The 26,258-nt window shown below is 46.8% G+C and overlaps 1 protein-coding gene across 1 annotated transcript in view; it reads left to right on the top strand.

The window, feature by feature from the left end:
• HIBADH (3-hydroxyisobutyrate dehydrogenase) overlaps window positions 1-26,258 on the top strand; it is a 1,418,622-nt gene that overhangs the window by 152,388 nt on the left and 1,239,976 nt on the right. The gene's annotated exons all lie outside the window — the stretch shown is intronic.

The following is a 26,258-nucleotide window of genomic DNA, read 5'->3' as shown; positions in this document are numbered from 1 at the left end:
CATCTCTCCACGGCAGTCTTCTTAGACGAGTCTGGTCGCTGCAAAAGAAGACAAGACAAAGTTAGCGCATCTCAACAACTGGAAAGCCGCGCCGCATTTAAGAGCACGGGCACAACTCTAAAATACAATTTACCGGTTACCTGCAACCGCGGACCCAGTTCTTCATCGCTCCGGTTACAGCATCCGTGCTCGTCAGCTCCAGGGCCGGCTTCCATCACCGACATGGGAGAAAGAGCAAAAGAACAGCATTAAAGAAGGTACAGACAATAACAAACAGAACGGACACGTGTTGAGGAATGAAACAAACGAAAGTTAACGGGAGACGAACAATACAAAAGACAAGCAAGGAAAGGTTGAAAATCAACACGCAAAGGACGACAGACAAGAATAAGAACACTACTTACCAAAAGAACTGGGTAGTCGCAGCTGGACTGGACTACCGCCCGCAAAGGATCAGTGAAGGAACTCGGTCCTTGGCAATTAAGCTCCCCTGCCAGAAGTAGCAGGACGGCGTGCCCACAGACTTTACTAAAAGGTGCGTGACCCTGAGAAGCTCCTACTGCAGTCACTGGTGCCCAAGGCAAGCACATGCCCAGGATGCATTTCACCCCTGCGAGGGCTACAACCGTGCCCCAACGCCCCCGCCGAGACAAGGTAAGTGTAACAGAGGGTTCACACAGAAGGAAGCACACAAGAGGCAGCAAGCAGGCAACACAGCAGGGGGGAAGGTAGGAGTAGTGTGGACGGAAGACAGGGGGAGGGGGACAGCGCACTGCAAAAACACCCAGGTTTGACTTTCGTAAAAGGTCTAGCCTTAAAACAGCAGCAATGCAAGAAATGCGACTTTCCTGTAGAGATGGCTAAACAGTACAGTTAACTGAGATGCTTGTGGTTGGTGAAATAAGAGAAGAGGGTCATGGGGAGGGGAAGTCTGTTTAGTGGGGTGCAGTGATTGCTGCCCCACATGTCCGCACTTGGGATTTTGGGTTCCCTACCAGTGCCTCTGAACTCTGTGCTATTTCTCATTAGGTTTTTAAGGCACATCCTTCCCATGTGTAATGGTCTGCCATAAGAATAAAGAGCAGACATCTCTAAGGGAGAGTAGTGTGACAAATCCTTGGATGTCACCCCTTCTTGTCTAGGGGGAGCCCTTTCCTATGAGGCCAGGGAAGTGAGGCTGCTACCCGATATTTACCCCTGCGGGTGGTACTCAGCAGGTGGATATCATGGGGAAGGATCTCCCTGTATGGGATGGTTATCCAGAAATAATGCGGTACGCCCAAAGCATATCCCCACCTCCCTCATCCTCCTACCCAACCCAGAGTCCCATAATCCCACACAGGTCCATGTACCTCTGTAGGGTAGATGATATGACCTCCCTAAAAAGTACTGGAACGAGGAAGAGTAGGGACTACCTATTTGAGGCATATGCAGAAACTGGGACGAAGAACAACACAGGTTACCCAGCTGAGATCGAGAACATCAATACTCAGATTAGGAAGAGGTGTGGGGCAATGCAGTGCCCTGTGGAACCAACAAGAGCGGCCTAGACAATATGGAGCAAGCAAGTTCAAGCCAATGATAAAAATGGAAGAAGAACTTCACAAGGGGTTCTATCCTTCCTGGAGGAACTGGGAAATTCGAAATTGAGCGGAAGGAACAGAGACGCTGGGAGTGCAGAGGCTGGGACACTTGCCCATCGGCAGAGGCGTCCCCGGTAGCTCCACTGTAGGTAAGCCAAAGAGGGAGGCAGAGACCAAGACAGCAAGCTGACTTGGAGTGCTGGCGTGCGCATAGAGATGAAAACGCGCAGCCCAGGAGTGGAAGAATGTGTTGAGGACACCGTAGCCCCTGGAGAGACCGCGAGAAGCCAGAGCGGGGAGGAGAAGCCCACAGACAACTAGTGGTCGCTGATAAGAACACTGAAGCGGTCTTGGTAGCCAGGATGTTTGTTGGGACCCACGGAGGGCTGAAGAGTCGCAAAGAACGGGTCTGGGACCCACACTGAATAGCAAACTGCCTCCAAAGTCATCTTCATATTCACAGTACCTGGCAGGATAGTGAACCAGGTGGGCTGTGAACATTGTGAGAAGCCTAAGAAAGGCCAAGGAAGGAGTCCTACTCTTGGCATTGCGAGAAGCCTAAGACCAACCATAGGAAGGGAGTCAATGCCCCTAGTTTTTGTGAACATTGTGATAAAAGACCAGGGAAGGGAGTCCTTCTCTTGGCCTCAAGTTTTTGAGTTGGAACATTGCTTTGTTTGTCAACTTTGTGAGAAGCCTGAGAAAGACCAAGATAAGGGAGGCGGTCCCTTGGTACCAAGGTTTGAAGTCTGAGCTTTGCTTTATTTTGAATTGAGACTTCTTTCAGTCTGGAACTTTGTGTGCTGCATTTGAAAAAACTGCTACCTGAGGAAGGGAGTCTCTCCCTCAGGAAATAGTCCCTTTAGAATATTGGCTGGCACCGTAGTCCACTTCAGAGAAGGGGACAACTCTTCTGCATTAAGAAGACTCGCCAACCTTTTAGTTTAATTAGAAATGTAAGGGAAGGAACTGGCTTTTTACACAGGAAGGTGGACTTTTGACTTTAGACATTCTGAGACATCCTCAGTATTCAGTTGAGGTAGACAAACCCATTTTAGTAATGGGGTCAGGTATGGGGTTTCCTTAGTTTTCTGCCAAAATAAGTCTTTAGCAACAATCATTCCACCTGCATGTCAGTCTCCTCCTGTCACACCTTAAAGGATGGATAAATGAGGCAATGGTGAACTGTAAGGCTGTCATTATGAGGAGTATCTACTGCACATATTCCATTGACACATATTCCTTTTAACCACAGATCCCATACTGCATTCAGTGCATGTGATTGATGGTGGTTTTCAAACTCGTTGTTCACTACACCTACCACCTCTCCCTCCCTTCAGGTTACACCTCCAAGGCCATACCAAGTTTATGATGCAATCGGAAAGCCAACAATTGTATTAATTTACCTGCAGCAGACATTCATGTCTACTACACCTTTTTAATTTCCACCAGTGTTATTTCTTGTAATGATACCCTCTAAAATGTAATGTACAGCTAATCATTCAAGGACCTGGCTACTGTCTGCCGAATTTGTATGGAAAAGGTTGTCCAGTTTATCGGGTAGCTGTGGAGCTTACAACTGTAATCAATCAGCTTTTAAGTGGGGCAGGGATTTTATCTGGATAGATGGACTTTCAAATGTGAGACACTGCACACCGTCCAGACCTGAGCACAATGGTTGTGGCAAAAGATATGGAATTCCCAATTCTTCTGTATGTTTAAGCCCAGACCTTTTTATCCTGACAGAATTTCCAGAAGTTTGTTCCGAAATAAACCAGTCCCCACAATAAATCTGTTGTCATTCCAAAGTATTTGCTTTTCAGGATTGTCTCCCTCCTTGAACCACAGACAAATAAATTGTAACTGAGCAGACTGAAATTTGGAGGTTCTAGTCCCCCCCATCCTCATAACCTCTTGAAATGGCAAGTGGTGATACCCTTCGTCTCCTGTGCATCCAATACAAACAGTCATTTGGTCTAATGCTTTAAAACATTCGGAAACTGTGACATAAACTGGCATAGAAGATGTGGGAGAATCACAGTCCTGCTTAATGCAAATCAGCCTATAATTGAAAGCGGGAGGTTGTTCCAAATGCTCAACTGTGACGTAAGCTTATTTGAAGCCTTATACACATTTTCTTCTGATATTGCTTTTGGGTATTGTGGCGGACCCGAAGGAGGACTTTGACCAGATGACCTATGTTTAACGAGATTTATTTGTATGAAAGAATAAAAGAATGCCTTTTGATCCATATTGCTAAAGGGTGATTCCCTGCCTACGAAACTATACTAAGGTGCTTGACAAAATAAGAAAAAAACGTCCTTCCGTCCAAACCTATCTTCTACGTGACTCTATCACTAAACGAACCACAAGTTAAATGAAGTCGTATGACCTCTTTCTAAATTTCATGTAATCTTGACCTTGCCTCGGTCTGTGAGATTTCTTCTAGACTGTCCTAACTATAGTCTTCGTCCCAAAAGAGTTCCCAACAAAAGGGTATGCTTCTCCAAATACCCGCAGGAAAGATTATACTTTTGACTTGATGTAGATGGAGGGATAGCTCATTGATCCCTTCCCACCATCTGTTTTTGGTTTCTCTTCCTATGTATCACTTTTAGACTGTCACTGGCTTTCTCCTCAGTTTGTTCTAGTCGTGTCTGGTTGCTTTCTTCAAGTTTGATTGGTTTGCCCATCTTACATTCTTATCTCCTGCAGCTGTTGTTAACCCCCCTTTAGATACACTTCACTTGGATTTCCATAATGTTTATATTCCTTAGGATTCGTTATCTCTGGGGCATCTTCTCTTTTATAGTTCTTCTCTCAAGAACATTATTTTCTTTAGGGCCTGTGACCTGGGATTGGGGCAATCCTTTTCACTTCCTTTGCTCCCTTCTGGCCCCTCTCCTTGTTTATCTCACCGGGTGGTTGCTGACCCCCTTTTCAGTACACTTCTCTTGGTTTATAGTGATGTCTATATTCCGTATGATTCGTTATTCTCTCTGGGTCTTCTGCCTTTTTATCATTATTCTGTTTATGAAAATATTCTTTAGGGTGTATGAATAATCTGGGGTTTGGGCACTCCTTTTCACTTAGCTTACTCCCCTCTGGTCTTTCTCGCCCCTTCCACCGTGAGTACCCCATGTACATTCTCAGACTGGGGGCTAGCTGCAGTGAGGCGGTTTCCACTCGCTGGACTTCTTACCTTCTTCCGCTCTCTGGCGTTCTCTGGAGCATTCCCCAGCATTTTCCTTCCTACGCCGTCCCTTCTCATTTGTGGACAGAGGAGTCGTTACTCTGTCACGGGCTGGGCTTCGTGCCGTTGGTTTGGCTCCTCTGCCCACCACGTCCTCGGCATGGTCGCCCACCAAAGGAAAGTTGTTTTCTTTGGTCCTGACCTCGCTGCGATCTTGTGGTTCGTCGCCTGCTCGCCGGCGTTTTCTTCTCGCCAATGCTGCTCTCCGTCACAGCAGGTTCCGCTGCAAAGGAAACCTCACCTCCGCCTGACGTGTGTATGTCAGAGGCTCACCCATGCTGATCTTTACTCCTCCTTTCAAGGCATATGGCCTTCTTATCAGTATCTAGGGACCAGGAGGGGGCGTGTTGGACAGAATCAGCTATTACGTCCTCCAGATAACTAGCATTGCCCTGAGCCAAACTTCTGTATGTGTTTTCAAGATTGTTTTAAAGGAATGGTTCGGTCAAAAAATTGTATTGCCCATACGGGTCGGCCATGTGTTTTTAAGCCTAAGTTGCTCGATTTTAGAAACATTTCCTATGGACCTTACCCGAGTTTTCGTCCATTAAACGCATGCGAAAACAGGCACCAGGGAGCTGCTATTTTGTGATAATCCTATCATTTCCCCCATCGCCCTGGCTGACCTGCTTTTGCGGCACTAAATCATATCCCCCGCCCCTGAGCCTGTCATCAGCAGACGCGTACCGCCCATTTAACAACGCCAAAGCACGTCTCGTGTCAACATTCGCTGCGCTTCAGCTAATGACGTGTCACCATGGAAATGGCAGGACGCCTCTTTCTTCAATAAGTATAAACAGACCGTTTCACAACACACAGCAGCAGATTTTCGATTCCATTCCTCTCTCTGTGTTACTTTGAGTATTCTGTGACTCGTTTCTTTGCTCTGGTCAGCTACCTTCATTGCTTGTAGCCCGTGTGGACAGATACCAGTACCACCGCTATCAATTATTTTAGTTTGTGCAACACACAATGGATACAATAATGCCCTACATGTATGAGCCAGAGTATACCGAGGAGGAACTACTGGAAAGGGAAACACGCGAAAACGATGGGGCTTCAGACAGCAGTTGGCAGGACGAATCAACGGATGAAGACACTGGACCTAGTCGCATGGACGGTGTTTCCACCTGGTGCACATGCAGTCGGTGCGAGCTAATGCCGACCGAGGAGGAGAACTGCTGCTGCTGTGAAAACCCGGGATGCGTGGCCTACATTTCGGAAGGCGAGCCACGACCGCAATGCATCACCGAGCTGCCAGACTTCAGGGCAGCCTGCCTCACACGGTCCGTGTTAAGGATAATGATGGTGCTTATGCACGAACTTCGCGCAACTGTTCGTCCTCGTAATCCGAGTAACGAGTAAGTATACTCTGCTTGTCATGCCACTCCCATTTCATGGTCTTCTACTATATCCAAAAGTACATGTACATATCATTGTAACGCATGAAAGTCGTTCAATAGTGTGCAGTGTCTAGATAGCATTTGTCCAAGCAGAATGCCATTAGTTACAAGAATTGTCATTGACAACAAACGTTTATTAAACTTATCTTGGTCATTTAAAAACAGTTTTTCATTCCTTTTCACAGGTGGTACAGGCTGGTGGCCTATTGTTCCTTTACATGGTGGCTTCACGGGAGGCTTGGAAACCGCGTTCGAAGAGTGATACCCGCCTGTGCCGTTCGTGCCATAAGAGAAACGCTCGGTCAGTACAGGGGATTTTCTCTCGCTGTGCTGCAATCTGAACTGTACAATGTGTAAAAGTTTGTATTTTTGTGTCCGCAAAATAAGCTACAAAATAAAACACATATAATTTAACAACGGTTGTTTCGATTTTTTAAATCAATCAAGTGTGTCTCCATTCAAGGATGGACGTCAGACACCTGTGCTCGGAATGGGCGAAGTTCAGGTCGAAGCGGGATGGCCACTATCTAAGCTAACCAAATATATTATCAATAATGCATGCACTAAATAACACTTGTTCAAAGTGTCAGTCGGTTATGTCTCTATAAAGGTCACACATATATCAAAACTATCAATGAACATTGGATTATACAGGCCTTAGGTCAAGGGTCTTGACCACTCTAATACAGTGTTTGAAGTGTGGGTCTGTGCTCACAAGAATCTCCGATATGTGGCATTTGTTATTGATAAGCAACGATATACTGCAGTAGGGGTCTAATGTTAGTTGGGGATCTGCTAGGTGGCCATCATGGCGTGGTCAGTGGTCTGGCACATGAAGAGAATACCTTGCAGGGACACAGGGTCAGAATGGCAGTTGCTTTCCACTGGCGAGGGTGCATGGGCAAGGACACGTTTGTGGAGATGAATGAGCCATGTGCATGGTTCAAGCCTGTTCACATGCAGGACCGTGATCTCAGAGAGTGATGTGTTACATTTATTAGCTGTTGCAAATACCTCTGGAGTTTTCCAGTCAGAGTGGGAATGAGGCTGTGGGCCATGTGCTCTGCGCGCTGTACTATTGCAGTGAGGCCTGGTCACCAAAATGTGTGGAAAAGGGGTACAAAAATGGATGCCCCGTGTCCTGCTCAGTGTTCCCATCTACGCGGATGTCATGCAAAGTTAACATCACATAAGGGCAAGGGACGGGCGCAATGGCCAAAATGCCAAACAGCATGTACACTTCAAAAGGTATCCCACACCCAGGGGCCATCGCTCACATGGCCTCCTCAGACCCCGTGTCTCCAGGCAGGCCTCCCCTGAGGCAGGCCGCCCCCCTGCAATCCACATAAGTGTGTCTCCATTCAGCAGTCTTCCTGGGCCTTATCTGCACGCCCCAGGCCCATCCATCCCACCCCCTCTATCAAAGGCGGTTCGCACCCGGGGATGAGCGCTGGCATGGGGGGCTGTGACGGGCACAAACGGCCAAGGTGCCAAACAGCATGTACACTTCAAAAGGTATCCCATGCCCAGGGGCCATCGCTCACATGGCCTCCTCAGACCCCGTGTCTCCAGGCAGGCCTCCCCAGAGGCAGGCCGCCCCCCTGCAATAAACATAATACCACAACATACACACGTCATTCATTCACAAACACACCCCTGTTTCTAATAGTTTATAAACCACTTGATATGTCTCATGAGAACATCTTTGAGCTTTGCAAGTCAACTCCTGAACCTTCTACCTGAGAAGCACTGAGATCTATGCTAATCTGCTCGTCGCCGTGCTATCTGTGACCGCTTCGAGCAAACTCTTGTGCTACCTGTGGCCATCTACCTGTTCTCCTGCAACATACTGCTCGGCCTGCTGAATCCAACTGTTTGTTGGTCAAGGTAAGGCCATGTATCCTAGTCATATTTCGGTCATTTTTACATTTCAATCTATTTGCTATTACAGTACCCAATAGAGCTATGGTCATTGGTCTCATGGCTTTTGACTTGAGTTTCAATTGTTTTGCTACCAATAGATGTATTTATTTTCATCTGTGTCAATTGTCATCGAATTGCATCCTTTGGGGGTCCAGTCTATAATGTAAGCATGGTTCCTTTTCGTGCAAGACAGAATATCCAAGGGACGAGTCACATGTTCAGAGTTTAGTCACATATTTAAAAACAATTCTGTAATTTATGCAAATACTAAGCCGCACATGATGAACTGGTATAGTTCCGGCGACCAAAACAAACCTTGCATTGAGCATGGTATGGTTCATTTACTTTTTTATGACATTTATATTCATCAAGGTTTTATAATAATCTTGATGTTTACTTTTCAGAATTTTCAACAATGCCTGCCTGTTCGATTAGCGGTTGCCCTTCGAAGACCCATGCTGAATCTGAAGGCACTACAATGCATGTGTTCCCGAAAACTGTTGATCGAATAAGAGAATGGGTCAGACATTGCGGATATCCACTGGATGAGCTGGAAAGTAGAGTCCAACAAGTCTTTGAAGACAAGAGGGGTGATCGATACCGCATCTGCAGCCAGCACTTTCCCTCGAACATGTACACCACATCTTGGGTAACAAAGAAGAATAAACGGTGATCGACACGGAAATTGCTCGCAAACCCTATTCCCACTCTATTAGTCTACAATCTGCCACTGGTGAGTCAAGTGTCCGTTTTTATCTTTAGGCCTTTCGGTAGTGTGTAGGTAGCCGAATGGATTCATTGATATTTTAGGTGTTGTTTCCAATTTGTAATACTTTCGACATTGATATGAGTGTATATCTTTTTGAATAATGACATTTATCAATATATTATTTTTAGATTTCATAACCCACAAACAAAATCTATATATGGGCACAGGGAACTGTGCTATATTGCGCATTACTCAAGTATTCTGTCTCCTTACATGGCAATTTTAAATATTGGCATTTCATTATCAAACAATAATTTAACATTACAACTTCTTGACTATCCCTTGAATCTGAAGCAAGAACATTCTACTTCTGTCACGTGCTCGCAGTTATCAACCACTTCTAGCACGTATCAGGTAATCATACTTGGCTATTCCGCTACAGACTTGTTTTATGCATGTCAAGTAATAGTTTGTATGTATCGTGTGATTATTTTACCAATTGTTTGGTTAGTGCTTTCCAATTGATATACACCTTAGTTGTCGTCCCCTGGTGTTTGTTTTCAGTTATAATTAGTGTTATCCATACTAATGCAAGTACTGTCTTTCAGGGAGATGCTGAAGCGTCCACCACATTGACAACAGCCCTAGATGTTCTTCAGCAGCCCGAGGTATGGATACTGACGTCTCAATCGACCGTGATCATCAGGACTGGAACACTTGTCGTTTGATTGTTCTACACCATGTTTCATTCGTGGTTAGCCGTTGATATGTACCTGTGCGGTCGACCGCAAGCGTGTGTTGTGTTTTCAATATTGTAATCCTTACTAATGCAAATACTATGTTTCAGGCAGTTGATGAATCGTCAACCCACGCACTTGATGCGGAGCCTGACATTCAAGTAATTCTGGTGGAAGCGGGACCATGCGGATACGTTGACAACAGCCCTAGATATTCTTCAGCAGCATGAGGTATGGATACTGACAGCTCCATCGAGCGTGATCATATAACATGATTCCATTTGCTATACTTTCTTCCCTATTAACGCAAGTACTGTGTTTCAGGGAGATGATGGAGCTTCCACTACAATCACAAGATCCCATTTAGATGATGCAGATGTAAAGAAATCGGAGAAATAAGTCAATTAAATCTGATCCTTTTTAAATATTCCTTTATTCTTTTAGACAATGCAACATTTGTGGTTATCTCTTTATATGTACCTGTGCCGTCGACCCCAAGTGTGTGTTATGTTTACGATATTGAAAACCATACTAACGCAAGTACTGTGTTTCAGGGAGTTGCTGATGCCTCCTCTTCAATACAATCATTCGTGGCAGTCCATGCAGAGCCAGAGGTATGGATACTGCCCGCTCCATCGAGCTAGGTCATCAGAGCTCGAATACTTGTCGTTTGATTGTTCCACACAATGTTTAAATCGTGTTTGGCTATTGAGATGTACATGTGTGTTCGTCCTCACGTGCGTTTTATGCTAACAATATTTTGATACACAGTAATGAAAATACTATGTTTCAAGGAGTCGATGGAGCCTCATTCCGTGCCGTCTATGCGGATACAGAAAATATAGTCGTTGCAGCGCAAGAGGAAGGGGAGACATGCGGATACGTATCGGAGCAACAGCGTGCAGATGTTGAAGGTCGAGTCAAAAAAAGTTGCAAAGAAAAGAAACAAAAATAAGGTTAGATACAAACAGTTCATAACTTTAGAAATGTTTTTGTGCTGGGGACTATTTTATATTTTTTTTAAAGTGAATTGTACTATACTTTATCTTGTGTTTAAACTGAACATCCCTTTTCCAATCTGTCCTCTAGTTAACCGTTAGTCTACGAACTATACATACACAGACAGTGAAGCGAATGAGAGATGTTGCTTGCCAGACCATTTACACTATGGAGGCTATGGAGGAACTATTAAATCAGATGCGGCGTGTTGAGACTCTGGATCCTCATGTCCAATGTACAGAACATGAATTGAATGTGTCCGGAGAATCCAGTAAAGTTTTATTGGATCATTGCTGCAGTGCGACCGCACCACCACAAGAAGATGATACTGAATGTATTGAAGATAGCTCTGAAGTAGTCGCAGATCAATTTACACAATCTACACCCGCCAAAAAATTGCCACCAAAAAAGCTGTCGACATTGTTGTGTTCTCCCATCAATGTTGAAGTAGCAGATGTTGAAATGACAGAGAATGAACCAGCAGCAGCATTCACTGACGCATCAGAACTTGATAGCAGCGATATTTCTTTCAAATGTGGTGATATGTCCTCAACGTCACAGGCCGAAACAACTTTGACGCAGGATGACGGTCTAATGAAAGAGGACAAATACATAGTATTCGACAGTTGTCTGATGGATATTATAAGTATGCTGAAATGTGGGCATTCCGTCAGAGGGAAAGTATGTGGGAAGCCATTGATTCATGTGACTCATCAAAAACAAGGCAGTAACGTCACAATACATGCCGCCTGTAGATTACATCATACGTTCTCATGGTCTGCACAACCGATGCTGGGGAAACTGCCAGCAGGCAATCTACTGTGTGCAGCTGCATCACTTTTTAGTGGCTCCAGTTTTAGAAAGTTAGTCTTTCTTTCAGTTTGTGGGACTCCATTTCATTTCAAAAACGCAGTACTACAAATACCAACATGATTATCTGTTTCCGGCCATTAGTGATGCTTGGAAAATTGAACAATTGTGTAACGCCCACCTGGTTCCCACGGGGGGCGCTGATCTAGTCTGGATTACTGCGGCCTCTTCTAGCGTGATGCGCAGGACCCGGAACACCGATTGGACAGGACCTCCAAATCGTGCTTCCTTGGCCCCTAGGAATATCCTTCTTATGGTTTGGAAGGTTGAACTCTCCATCCTGCTTCTGGTGCAGGGGCGCGCATTCGTCCAGTTACTTCACTGGTTTTCAGAATGGCGCTGGCAAAATCCACTTGACTTTCCTGAGCGATGCACCGTAAGTATGAAAGTTCAAAGTTCAAGTGAGGCCCCCTTTATGCTGTCTTTCTCACCTGTGATCTGTCCTTTATTTCAGGTGCAGAATGAAGGCGATGCGTCGAGGGGTTAACCTGCCGAGGTGAGTAGTAATGAGGGCGATCCCTCTAGATGTCCTTATCATTCCTCTGAAATTTCTCTAGTCCTTTCCCCATAGGGGCCGGGGTACGGTACCTGCCAACGGGGCGGCGCCGACCCGAAATGTGGAAGAAAAGCCGTTAAGTATTATGGCTGTTAATCAGGCTTTCCTTCTGTGTGTCCTTCTGCTCACCTTTTGTTTCTTCCTCTCTCCCCTAGGTGCAGAGATGTGGCGTCCGATACTGACAGCCGCGATGGAGCCGGGAGATGTCTCGAGGACAGGACAGGTGAGTGAAGCGTGGCGCTGCAGCGAGCAACGCAATGCTTTTAAATTGAAGTCTTCCTTCAGGGATGCTGGCGAGAAGATTCCGGATGCAGGTAAGAAGCTTGAAATAATCCTTGGTTTTCACCTTTCTCTTCTCTTCCTTCCTTGCAGGTCTTCCAGGTTCAAGACGGGCGTGGCTGTAGTCTAGGAGCAGGAGCAGACACCGTGAGCGTTAAGCTGCAGGAAGCAGAACAACGCGAAGCATGAGCTGCTGTCTGGGCGTGGCTTAAATAGCCTCCAAAGAAGTCCCAGGTATGTATCCTTCCCCAAATAGGTATGTATCCTTCCCTGGCCACGCCAGAGTGAAAAAATAGTCCCTATGAAAAAATAGTCCCTTTCAGGTCTCAGGGAGGCCTGAAGCATGCAGCATGGTCTGCATCAGGTAAGTGCACAAAACACCTCCCTTTATGAGCCTGGCGCCTATGGCGCCAGGACTGAGTCCAAAGAGTCCCTATAAGGGGCCGCTGGGCTTTTACCCGAGGGCATGATGCCTGCTTCTGGGGGTGCTGGGCCTGGCCTGATGCTCCGGGGGTAGGCATCATGACAAATTGTCTCTAGCAAGTACATTCGAAGGCCAACAATTCGGGCTAGCCGGCAATGGACAGTGTGACAGCCCTGGATTTTCTGCCAAGTACTGCACCTACCACTTTCAGGACATGGATAGTAAGAAAATTGTGAGTTCGGTGGTCGTGCAGGTAACACAATGTACATCCTCAGTGGCCATGGAGAAACTAGGATTTATAAAATCGGTGGAATATCTGCAATCGAGGGGAATGCACATCGACCTCATAGCCACGGACAGACACGTTTCAATTGCCAAGACAATGAGAGAGCAGTTCCCACATATTAAACATCAATTTGACGTATAGCATCTTGCTAAATCAATCAATAAGAAAATCTCGGCTGCAGGGGAAAAAAAAGGTTTGGAAAGTATTTCAGAGTGGTCCCAGTCTATCAGCAACCATCTTTGGTGGAGCTCCAAAACTTGTGAAGGGTCAGTGGAAATACTACTTGAAAAATGGCGGTCACTGATGCACCTCTGTACCAACGTGCACCGCTGGTCAGAAAACCTACATTTCGACCAATGTGAACATGGCCCTTTATCCGCAGTGGAGGCACGGAAGAAGAAGTGGTTGAATCCATCTTCACCGACACACAAAGCCATTGAGAAGATTGTTTTCGATAAAACTCTATCAAGAGATTTGAGGGGACTGACAGAATTCTGTCACACTGGAGGTTTGGAGGTGTTCCACAATATGTGCCTAAAGTACAGGCCAAAGCGCTTGCATTTCAGCATACAGGGCATGAGACATAGGACTCTACTTGCCGTCTTGGCCCATAACGAGAATCTCGGCCGTGAACAATCTAGGACTACGGGTAATGTAAGGATGCCTCGCTACACTAAGGCCTTTTCAAAAAGAAGTAAGCAATGGGTGATCAAACCAGTCTGAGGAAATGGAGTTTGGCTTTGTCAAAAGCCTTATTGTTGCAGTATTCGAGAAGCACAGATATGGAATTTTGAACGTTTCTGTGCAGAGCACTGATCCATTGCCACCCAACATTGCCACTGTGCCATGTCCACCCAAAGGAGAGCTGGTTGGAGAGCTGGTTGTGAAGTACAAATCCCGGTTTAAATAATTGTAATATGATTGTCTTTTTGTAAATACATTTTATTGTACAGTGTGCATACAAAGTACGCTAACCCTAAGCCCTACCTTCACCATCCTGGGTGCCGAACTACCTGGGTGTCATCTTTGAATTCTCGCTCTATTCACCTCATATTGCTGACCTTGTCTATATGTGTATGTATATATTTTTGTTGATGTAACTAATTTTCGCAATCTTTTATAAATGCTGGGCACTGTTAACCGAGGGGAGGCTTGCGTATTGCAAATAATAAAACAAAAACAATAAATCTCACTTTCAACTCAACTCCTCTGGTACTTTATACTTTCCCTGACCTTCCCCAAAAAATGAAGTCTCAATAGTTATGGTTCTTTGGGGCTTCAAAGCTCGCAGACAACGAGGACAAAATTGGGGCCTTAAAACGAGCCAAGTGAGCCGTTGCAGTTGGGAGAGAAGCCAGTTTGCATTTGCACATTGAGGCGCACTACATAGATGGATTCAAAACTTCAAGTTCTCACAGATGGCTTTACTACGGGATGTTGCAAAGAAAGAATGTATGCTCATTTCTAGTGAAGGTCAGCGGCTTTGATTTTCAGCTCGCGCCCGGAAGAGGCCCACAACTCGCACTGGCAGTATAAGGTTCTATTGTTTTTTGACCTTGAGAGACAGGGACCATGCAGAAAGAACTTCATTTGAAGGGGGGGGTTGGGAGGTGCAATAACGTTTGAGACGATAAGGCATAAAATTCTTAAACTAGACCGGGTTCATGTTAGTTCAGTATACGAAAAATCTTTGTCAAGAGCCCAGTGGGATTTACGGACTGCATTACGCAGAGACACAATGGAAATTGCAAATATAATGTAAGTAACTCTTTAGACGCTTTTATACCGGAAGGAAGAATGAATGAAGAGCTTTGAAAAGGTTTGTGGGATCGTCCTTTGTAGCGGGCACATGGGCATGCAGGTCCACATTCCACACGCATGTAGACAAAAAGTCGTTTCTCATTGTGTACCAACCTCGATTTATTTAGTTAGTTTTCGCATTGATTTTAGAGCCGAACATACTCCATTGCACTATCCTTGAAAGCAAATAATTTCAGCTCGGCCGTAATAAATAAAATGAATAATATTAATAAAGATCGGCTGGCGAGACTAATTACACATTTTATGTCTTCAAAATAGGTACATCCTTCCCTTTTGCCCCTGCCACCAGTTTCAGACACCGGCAGACGGTTTCTTCAGCCGCCAGCTGCAGCTTAATGTAAACAACTGCACCATTCTGATCTTTTTTTTTTTTTTAATGTACCAACCAGCAGGGCCGTGAACTGGCCACATACAACACCTTTAAAACACCCCCCCTTTTCCAGTACCTCCCTCCCACCCTCCCAACTATCAAGACCATTTCAGACTGCACCGCAAGGTCCTTTGGTGTTTCATTCCATAGTGATTGTGCTTTCACTCGAGGAGTCCACCATCTTGGGGCTGAATAGCGACACCGTGAGTTCCACCCATTGGAGTAGGTCGTCAGAGGTGTCCAGTCTTTGCTGGCTTCGGGCGTTCTCCCAGGCCCCTGTTTCGGCCTGTGTCCATCTCCAGAGGTCTTCCCACCATGTTGCTAAGCACAGGGCCTGGGGGTGTTTCCAACACATAGCGATGCGTCATTTTGCAAGTATATACATTAGGTCTTTTAGCTTATTCAGTGGCTTATTCTTCCAGTTCCTGGGGTATCTTCCCGGAATGCATACTGTGGGCGTATGCACCTCCAGGGTGACGTCAGTCTCAGCCACTTTGGTTTTGATTAGTGCCCAAAAGGTTTGTATTGCGGGGCACCCCCAGAACATATGGGTCATATCGGAGTGGGGTTCATTACACTTGGGGCATCCCTTGCTGTTGGCACCATTGAATCTGGAAATGATTGCCGGGGTGAGGTATGCTCTGTTCGTTATGTAGAACTGTAAAGGCTGAAATCTGGCGTTTCTAGATACTTTTTTGTGGTATTTTGTGATGGTTTCCCACTCCGCGTCTTCAAATTGCTGTCCAAGTTCCGTTTCCCACTTTGCCTTGCACTTGAGGCTGTGCTGGGTAGTACTATCTAGCAGTGTTTCGTACACCCTGGAGGTCTTGTGGCCCCCTTCCGCTGCCGCCAGTAGGCTCTCGATCCTCTTGTGTCCGGTGTCCAAGTTTTCCACAGATGGCCAGCGGGCAGCAACTCTTTGCACTACAGTGTTGTGTAGGAGGAATTGACCCGTGTGTATTCCTGAGATTTCCTGCAGTTCAGCAAAGGTCAGGATGCCCTGGTCATCCGCTAGGTCCCCAAGGCTGGCAACGCCGCAGAGCTCCCAAGTGTCTCTTATTATTTTCCGACTCCCCGGTCTGTTTACCATGATTGCGGCTATCGGGATCTGTGGGGAGTAGGGGTCTTTGAGGCTCATAGCTTTGCTGGCTCTTTTCCAAATCTGGGTTCCAAGTTGGACTAAGGATGGGTATTGGTGTTTTTGGCATGAATCGACCCACAGCAGGTCTCTTAGTAGTGATTGGGCGATACTTGGCTGCAGCAGGCGGGTGTCTGTAGAAGCGCCGTCCGCCATCCACTTGATCACGTGTTTCAGCTGTCCGGCAAAATAGTAAAGTTCAAAGTTGGGGACCCTCAGGCCACCCTTGTCGTAGGGTCTTTGCATCATGTCCAGGGCCACTCTGTGCCTTCCTTCTTGCCACAGGAATTTCCTGCAGAGCTTATGTAAGTCGTTAAAGAATTGATGTGGAATGTTGTATGGCACGTTGGTAAAATGGTAAAGCAGCCTGGGTAATTCTACCATCTTGAGCAGCCCCACCCTGCCAGCCACCGAAAGCGGCAGCCTGCCCCAAAAGTTCATTGATTTCGCTAGGCCTTCCTTTGCCCTGACTGTGTTAAGGATGTGCTCCGTTTTAGGGTCTCTATGGATCATGATGCCCAAGTATTTAAAGGAGGTGGGTTTCCTTTTCAATTCTAGTGTGGGGAGCTTGTTGGCTTCGAGCCCGCTTAAGGTCGCCAGGGGGAACAGGCAGGATTTGCTATGGTTGATGTGGATGCCAGTGACTCTGTGAAACCCCTCCAAAGTCTCTAGAATGTAAGGCAGTGTATGTTCAGGGTTCTTCAGATAGAGGAGCATGTCATCTGCATACATAGAGAGCAAATGGGATACACCGTCTATCTCGATGCCTACGTCTCCATACTCCTGTCTGAGGTATGCTGCAACGGGTTTGATGGCGAGAATGTATAGCATTGGGGACAGGGGGCAACCTTGTCTAGTACCTCGGGATAACCTCCATTTGTCCGAATAAATTTTGTTGGTACGCACTCTAGCCTCTGGGTTGGTGTAAATGAGTGTAACCCATTTAATAAAGCTAGGCCCTATCCCCATTTTGGACAAGGTAGCTAGAAGCCACTTCCAGCGAACCGAGTCGAACGCTTTGGAGGCGTCCAGGCAGGCCTGCTTTAGTTCGTCTGTTCTACGTATGTGGGCAGGGTCCGACGAGGCTGCAGCCTCTAAGTGTTGTAGCTCGTCTTCCGCAACTCGTCAGCTGGGAAGTGATGGATTTTTGGGCGCCCCCTACGGCGGCTATCATATCCCCCCTGATCACTACTTTGTATGCCTCCCAACCAGTGCTGATATGCTGGACACTGTCGATATTTATCTGCCAGTAGGCGGATGTGCATTGCCCTATTTGTTCACAAAATGCCTTGTCTAGTAACGCTTTGCTCCGGAGCCTCCATGTGGGTATAGGAGGTCTGGGTGCAGTTAAGGACCATATGGTCATCAGAGGGGAGTGGTCCGACAGCACTCTGGCCAGGTATTGAGTGTCTTCAAACGCGTCTAAGTGTTCATCGCTAACCAGTATGCTATCTATTCTAGTGTGTACTACATGCGGTGGTGAATAGAAGGAGTAGACTCTGCCTTCAGGGTGCTGTGCTCTCCAGAGGTCACTTAGGGCGTATTGTTGTGTAAGGGCCTTTAATATTTTTGCAGGCGGGGAGGGCTGGGAGTGTTTACTGTCTGATCTATCCACGCATGGATCTAGAGTACAATTGTGATCTCCTCCCCATATGACCGTGCCATTTCGGCTTGGGCTCAGTCGAGTGTACAATGATCTAAAGAAGACTGTGGCGTCATGGTTGGGGGCACAAGTGTTGACCAAGCATAGTTCTTTACCTTCTATGGTGCATCGTATCTGGGCCATTTTACCTTCGTCGTCAATGTTAGTGTGTGTCACCTTAATGGGAATGGTAGGGGCTATCCATATTAGCACCCCCCTGGCATAGCTAGAGTACGTGGTGCCTATTAAGGTCCCTCTCCAGACCCCATCCATCGCTGCTAATTTCCGTGCGTTCAGGTGGGTCTCTTGTAATAAGGCAAAGCCTATCTTGTGGCGTTTAAGGAAGGTGTAGACACTGTGCTGCTTTATATAACTGTTCAACCCTCTAACATTCCATGTCATTACCCTAATCGCATTGGCCATGAATGTGGTGTGGGTGATTTCCTGGGTGGGCTGCCCAGCGGCACCGAGCTCCTGGTCCGGTGGCCTGTCATGTGGCGAGTAAATCTGGTCGGATCCTTGACATCTTTTGCGTATTTTAGTGGTTTGCGGTGTATTCGTTGGTCTTGATCTTCTTTGTCCCCATAAACATTAACCTTGAACTGAACTTGTAACATAACTCGTCTAGCGGGGTATCCCCCGTTCTGACATTCCCGTTTCTGCCCCATGGACCTTACTCCCTTGGTGCCCTACGGGTGGGTAATTACCCAAAAAAAGATAGTTCTAGGGCGGGTGTAGCTTCACCTCCTGATGTAACAAATGCAAGGTATTTCCGTGGTCGGTGTGGCTCCGGTTGCATCTAGGTTGCCGCTCATTGTCTAGTAGTTCTGAGTGTATGGTAAATGCTGCCTGGGGATGGTATAAGCGAGCTCCTATGTATCAGGCGGTTTTGGCTTGCTCTGTTTCGGTTCCCAATCAGGGATCTGTGCTCTGTCCATCCATTCGGTCGCTTCAGCAGGAGTATTAAATAGATGGGCTTTGTTGTTGCGAAGGACCTTTAATCTGGCCGGATATAGAAGCATGTATTGCAATCCTGCATTTTTTAGTCTGGCTTTGGTGTGGTTGAACGTGGCCCTACTTCTTTGGACCTGCAGGGTGTAGTCGGGGTAAATGGTGACCTTAGCGGAGTCTCTCTGTATGGAGCCGCCCAGCCTAGAGAAGGTCAGGATTGCTTCTCTGTCCTTGTAATTCAATACAGCTATTATGGGCCTGGGCGGATTTCCGGGGGACGGCCGTCTAGCTAGGGATCGGTGGGCTCTCTCAATAGTAAAACGTTGTGATAGCTTCCCCGCGCCAATTTCGTGTATAAGTAGGTTTTCGACGTAGTTCGTGGTGTCATTGCCTTCGATTCCCTCGGGAAGGCCGATGATTCTGATGTTACTCCTGCGGGCCCTTCCTTCGGCCTCCTCGGCTCTGTCTTCAAGGTTCTTTACCTTCTGTACAAGGACGTCCACTTCTTTTGAGAGCTTCGCTTTAGACTCAGAGTGTTCTCTTATTTGGGTCTCTAGGGTTTCTGTTCTATTGGCAATGGAGCGCACATCCTGCCGCAGCAGATTCAAGTCTATGGCCACAGCGTCTATCTTATTTTCCATGGTTTTCTGGAGTGTCATGATGGCCTCCAGAAGTTGCGAATTCGCTGGTTCGGGCGCTTCTGCATTTAGTGCCTCGCTGCTGGCGTGGGTGGCGACCGGCCCGGGTGCCCCAGAGGCGGCAAAGGATTCCATAGTGGTCTGTCTGTTTGCCTCTGGCGTTTTTAACCGACATAGCTTAAGTGGTGAGGCGGCCTGCCGAGTCCTTTGTGGGCCCTGGGTGGTGGTTGGAGTAACCTGCCTCGTGGGAGCGCAGTGCTGTGTTATATGGCCAAGTGCGTTGCCCGCTATCACTAAGGGCTGCTGCAGGCGGTTTAGGATGATCCGAGGTAAAGTTGGGGCATGAGGGCGCCTGTGGCGCCAGGGTCCTGCGGGGCAGCCCACTGCAGGATGGTTTAAGGAGATGCTCAGTGGTTAAGGCCACTTGGGTATCAAGTCCGGGGGAAACGGCCCACCGATGCCGAGTTCGGCCTGGCTGGTGTCTTGTCTAGAGTATGATTTGTCCCCTGGTCGTATGGTGTTTTATCACTCCGCTGCAGCCAGGGTGCAGACCGGGGCAGCTGCCAGGAAGCGTCTGAGGTTAGGGCACCCCGGGAGTCAGTGTTTGTTTCGTAACGTGGCGGCCCCTGTGTTCGCCCGGCCCCGCTCAGCTGGCCGCACTCGCCCCGGCCGCCGGGGGTGCCCACACCCTGTGTAGGCCTGCCGGCCACTGGTTCCGCTGAGGCCTAGCACGCTGGCCCCTGTTGGTGTCTCACGCCCCCGGACGCAAGTGTGCTGCTCCGCCTCCTGGTGCCAGGCCCTACAAGTCCGGGGGTCCGTGAGGGTCAGGGCTCTGTTTTGGAGGCTAGAGGGACAGTGACCTCCGCCCCCCCCCACCCGACTCCTTACCGCCCTTCTCCGGTCGTTCCGTTGCCTCCTCCTGCTCTCGATCAGGGTCCCCGCTCCGCACCAGGCCCGGCTTGTGCGCGGCACGCGTCCCAGGGGTCAGCCCCCTGAGGCCACAGAAGTTGTGGAGCTGCCACGCTCCGCGGGGACGCCACCGGGTTATCTTGTGGTGGGGCGCCGAGGCCAGAGTCAGCGGCGCCTCCCGCCTCCGGGCCTCGCGGTCGTTCCGAAAAGCCTCCTGGAGCCCAGGGCGAGCAGGGGAGCGCTGGGTTGGCTCCGCGCTCCTCACTCCGCTCTTCGCGCCCGCCGCGGCCACACCTCTGCCGACCGGGGACACCCGGGCTCCGGTCTCCATCTCAGTCTGCCGGCACTGATCACTCGACACCCGCTCCCCGCAACCTAGGCAGGGTGCCCCGGGTCTGGTGGCGTCGCAGTTTAGGCCGCTGGTATGCACAGAGCGGCAGATGTCTATGCAGCCGCCATTTTCCGGCCGCGGCGCCTCTTCTCTCTCATCCGTCGCAGTGTCGAGACGAGGGAACGGAGCTGCCCCAAGCCACGGCCGCAGGTTCCCCAGGCGTTCACAGTCCGATGGGTCTATTTTCGAGCGTTATTGCAATCTTAATCTGTAGTTGGCGGCGGATCGTTGTATGTATTATACGGAGCTCATCCAAGGTACGGCTTCCTCACATGGCGGTTGGCCACGCCCCCCCATTCTGATGATTTTATGGGACGATCGCCAAGGGCCCATATGCTCTTACGCGGTACTAGCGGCTAGAAGCAACATATCAACCTTTACGCTGGCCTAGTGCCTACTTGATGGAACAGCCTTGCGGTTCAACGTGCAACAAAGTGCCTCTTTGAACGAAAACCAACACCCTGTGTACCATAAAGGAACAGCACGTGACGCACGATAAAATTTTAAGGATTTGCGGATAGAGATAAAAGAAAATAAATGACTTTCTGAGTTCATATGGCAATTGCAGAATATTCTATAAACATTTAATGTCAAATTAATGTACTTTACCAAATTTACCGTGTTGCTGTTTGATTTTAAAGTACAGTTTCATATTCCGAATTGTGGCGCACTGTGTTGTGAGCTGATCTGTGTTGGTTTCCGGGTTCTGTGTGAAGTCGCGTAGCACAGTAACGTCACGGAGAGAGGCAGGGAATATGTATGTTTTGATAATGTCAGGCTCAGAGGCGGGGTATATGATTTAGTGCCGCAAAAGCAGGTCAGCCAGGGCGATGGGGGGAAATGATAGGATTATCACAAAATGGCAGCTCCCTGGTGCCTGTTTTCGCGTGCGTTTAATGGACGAAAACTCGGGTAAGGACCATAGGAAATTTTTCTAAAATCGAGCGACTTAGGCTTAAAAACACATGGCCGACCCGTAGGGGCAATAACATTTTTTGACCCAACCATTCCTTTAAAGGAAATATCTTCTTCTTGAATTCCCACGTATGCAGATAGCCGTTCCTTTTTAGGGAGTTACACACAGGAATAGGAGTCCCTGTCCCCTCGGGGGCAAGGTGGTTGTGGGGGGTCACTCCCAGTGAGGTCCTGCTTTCCCAAACCCCCAAAAAGGGTTTTGCTTAGCAGGCTTTCCTCCCTAGCCTTAAAGGGGGTGGCTCCCCTTGGTAAAAATGCACACATTTCCCAGATTCATCAGTCTTCAAAAATATTAATTTCTAAATATTTGAAAAAGTCAGTGGCACAGGTAAGGGAAAGGGCAGGTAAGTAATGGGTAAAGATGGGATGGTTTATATTATTTTCCTTCTCTGCTAGCTTTCCTGGGAGCGCCTCAGAGGGCGACCTCCTAGGGTTCTGCAACATGTGGTTCTACGGATGTTTTGGACTGGGGCTCCCATGACCCCTCAACATTGAAAAAGCTAGCTAAGGCTAATGATATGTGTAGTCCAAAACATATGCAGATCCGAAGGTTACAGACCCCCGGCCTACGGACTCTCCACCCTCCCCCGAATCGTAAGGTGCTGTTATGTTGTACCCCTTGGGTTCATCATAATATTCAAGGCTCAAAAGGACTTTCTGTGGGAACCCACCCAATGTCTACAACGGTTTCTGTGATTTTCGGTTTGGTCCTCCCATCAGTCTATTTTTGGCCTATTGCCTGAAATGCAATTTCAAATTTGTTTAAATTTTGGGGTACCTCCTTCCTAGCTAGCCCAGGTTTTTCCTGTTTTACTTGCCTGCAGTTCCCATCTTAGTCTCCCCCTGCACTGCCTTTTCCTATGTTGCCCCTCTCCCCTTTTTTCCAGCGTCTGTTTTGGTTCCCTCAGTATTTCCCTTCATTTCCTCTCACTTCATCTAGGGGATTTTTTCTTTTCATTTTTGTTCTTGCAGGTGGATCTCAGGAAACTGTTTTCCCCCCATAATGTTGTTCTGCTTTAATTTGGTCCCTCCTGGCCTGCCTCCATCTTTCCCAAGGAACCCAATTCTCTGCTTCCACCTTTCCTTCCTTCAAATTCTTCTTTGGATCTTCATTTAGATTTTCCTTTTCCCTTCCTTTTTGCCTGGGGTTTTGAGTGACATGACTGGCTTCTTAAACACCTTTTTCTTGTGTCCCTTTTAATGTATATTTCAGCGGACACTTCCTTTCTCTTTTTCTAACGCCATCCTCTCAATCCACAGAACCTTCTTTCTTTATTTGCCTCCCTGCCACTCCTCCTTTTTATTGCAGTAGGTCATACTATCCCTCTGCGCATCTTTGTAATGTTTACTTATTCTTTCTTCCAATTTCTCTTTACTCCCTCCTCCCTCTACCCCCTCACTTCCCTGTGTTTCCTGCCTCCTTCCTTAGCATTACTCCTCAGTTAATAGGTGGAATCTCCTTACCTTAGTGGGAAACTTTGCTTTCCTTGTCGCTATTTGGCACTTCAATTCAAGTTTTTCCCCTTCTTCATCACCGACTAATCAAATTAACGCTGTCTTCAATCCCTCTTGCCGGGGTTCTGATTTAGCACTCTCCTTTGGTCCCTTCTATCACCCAGTCAATTATTATCAACGGCTTATGTATGCAGATGACATAGTCCTGCTTGACAGGACTCCTGTCTGTCTGCAAAGATTGCTAAGGGCATTGGACCTATATATGAGATCAAATGACTTGGTGGTAAATTCATAAAAATCAAGGGTTGTAATCTTTGGACGGAAGGGCCTTAAAGATGTTAAATATTGTTGGTCAATTGGTGGTCACTCGATCCCTGTTGTAAAAGAAGTTATATATTTGGGTTTTACCTTGCATGCGGCCCCCACAGTTGTGACACAGTATGGAGAATTATTGGCTAAAGGCACACAACTAATAGCTCAAATGAAGAGGATTTCCAGTTAGTATGGCACATTTTCCATCATGCCAGTAATAAAGTTTTACGTTGCGAAAGTAATTCCCGTATTACTATATGGAATAGAGGCAAAGCCTCTTCTATGGTCCATAGACTGGCAAAAACTAGAAAGCTACATCTGGAAACAGGTATTAGGCCGGCCCAAAGGACTACACACGGCGACACTCCGATATGAACTGGGTTTAAAATCTCTTAAATCTGCAGTTGAGTGGAAACTCCTCTCCTTATATAGATCTATCTTGGTGCCAATGAACAACACATTGTTTGAAAATCTTTTGGATAATATGAAATTAGATACCTCACTAACCCTGAGAGAACTTAGACAGATGGCAGAAGACCTGTTGATTTATTGTGAATTAGACAAACTCATACTGATCTCAAATCCCTTGAAGGTTAAGAAAGTCTTGACTTTGAGAGATTGGATCTCCACAGTGGATGTGGTGAGGTCGTCTTCCATCCCTACATCTTTTTTCAAGTATGGGAACAAAAAGGGTTTTGTTCCAAGGTATCTGACAAAGTTCCCAGATATAAAAGGAAGGCAGAACTTTATGCGAGTACGCCTGAATTTAATCAAAACAGGAGCAGTACTGGTTAAACGGGGTCGAACAGAAGGAATCCGGAGAATGTGTAAGGTATGCTCGGACCCAAGTAAACAAACCCTTGAGCATTTGTTAAGATTCTGCAAACGTACTTGGGCTACAAGGGTAGAATTTCTGGGAAACCTAGTTGGATCACTTGACCGGTTACCTTCTAGTGCTTTCTGGGAAAGAATGATTGCGGGTCATGAGATTGGTTACCAGTCATTTGGTCAAAAACCAAAGGATCGAATGCCATTTGATCGACAGGCAGTTTTTTTTTTTTTTAATGGGGGGTTCCCCCCAAACCACTGTTTTCTTTATTAAAAATATTTTTTAACCAACCAAAACTAAAAAAAAATATATAAATAAAGAAAAAATGTGACCTTTTTTTTCCGACCATTTGACTGTCGATCAAATGGTCATTCGATCTTTTATTTTCGACCATTTGACTGGACACCATGAGATTAAATTGACTGTAAACGTATTAAGAGTATTGCAATCTACAGGTTTCATTCCACAAAAATACTGGTAATTTAGTAACTCAAATGGATTGGTAAAGTCCTTTCATGATTATTTCATTGTGGATAGTCATTGATCAACTTTAATTCATTGTTTTAAAATAGGTTAGAATTGTAGGTATGTGAAGAACAGGTTTTAATGACATCTGAGTTAAATTTTCTATATTGTATTGAATTTTGTACTTTGTATTTTGTGTTTATATATTTTAAAGGATTTAATCAAGAATGTGTAAAAAACCCAAAATGTGGTTATATCACAATAAAAAATGTTTTTTTAAAAAAATGATCAACTAGATACTGTGGTTATCCGTCATCTACCTCCCCTTTCATATCTGTTGCTCTCGTGGAGTCTCTGAACTGCACAAGAACAATTGACTTATTTGGGCTCCTCTTATCTCTCCTCAATTCCTGTCTGATTACACCAATCTCTCCTTCTCTTTTGTTCAGGGCCACTCTCCTTTGTGGTACCTCTGGTTTCTTCCTGGCATCCACTGCCTTCATCCCTGCCTCTCACTTGAATTTGCAAACTTCTTTTTGCTTCTTTCCCTTCCCCTCACCCTCTCTCTTCCTTTCTTATCTCACTTGTAGCTCAAATGCAATCCCAGATTCCTACTTTTCCCCTTATTTAATTTTCTTTCCTGGCTTCTGGATTTCACTCCGGTGCTGGTGCATCTGCAAGACAGTCGGAGTCCCTCTAATCTTTTGTCCTAGTTTCACTTCTTTCTCATCCCCACTCCCTGCTCCATCTTCTCCTGGTCCTTTATGCAGCCTCCACCATGCCCTCCTTCATTACCTCCTCCTTCATAATCTGTATCAAACTTCTCCTCTTTCACTGTTTCCTCCGCCCTTCCGGCTCTCCTTTGGTATGTAGATATCTGACCTCTTCCAACCCCACCACTATCTGTGTCTCCTTCATGGTGTCTAACTGCAGCGCTCCCCTGGAAGTGCTGAGTCTGCGATATTTCAGTTCTGACAGTTCCTGCCAGTTCACTTCCTGACCTCCACTCAGCTGTGTACCATACGCTAGGCCTCCACTCTTGTCCATTTTCCAATGTTTGAGGTTGCACTCTTCTCCAGCGGTGCCTACTCCGTTGGCCAGAGAAGGGCTTCAAAATTCACCGCTCCACTATCAGATTGTTCAGAAAATTCTCTGTAGTACCTTCTGTTCTCAAACCTCAAGGGTCCTTTCTTGCTGAAAGTTAGGCACTGGAAAGCGAAAGAGGGGTTTCCAGTTTAAGTGTTGCACTTTTTTGAGCTGGTGTTCAATTGACATTCTGTTTGTTGTTGTTAGGTTTGATTGCCACTTGCCTTCATGGGTTGTGTGTGTGGCGATGGCCA

Source organism: Ambystoma mexicanum, chromosome 2q (assembly GCF_040938575.1).
Source record: "Ambystoma mexicanum isolate Mex_15411 chromosome 2q, UKY_AmexF1_1, whole genome shotgun sequence".
In the NCBI taxonomy this organism is placed as follows: Eukaryota; Metazoa; Chordata; class Amphibia; order Caudata; family Ambystomatidae; genus Ambystoma; species Ambystoma mexicanum.
This window is presented reverse-complemented; position numbering and strand designations above follow the sequence as displayed.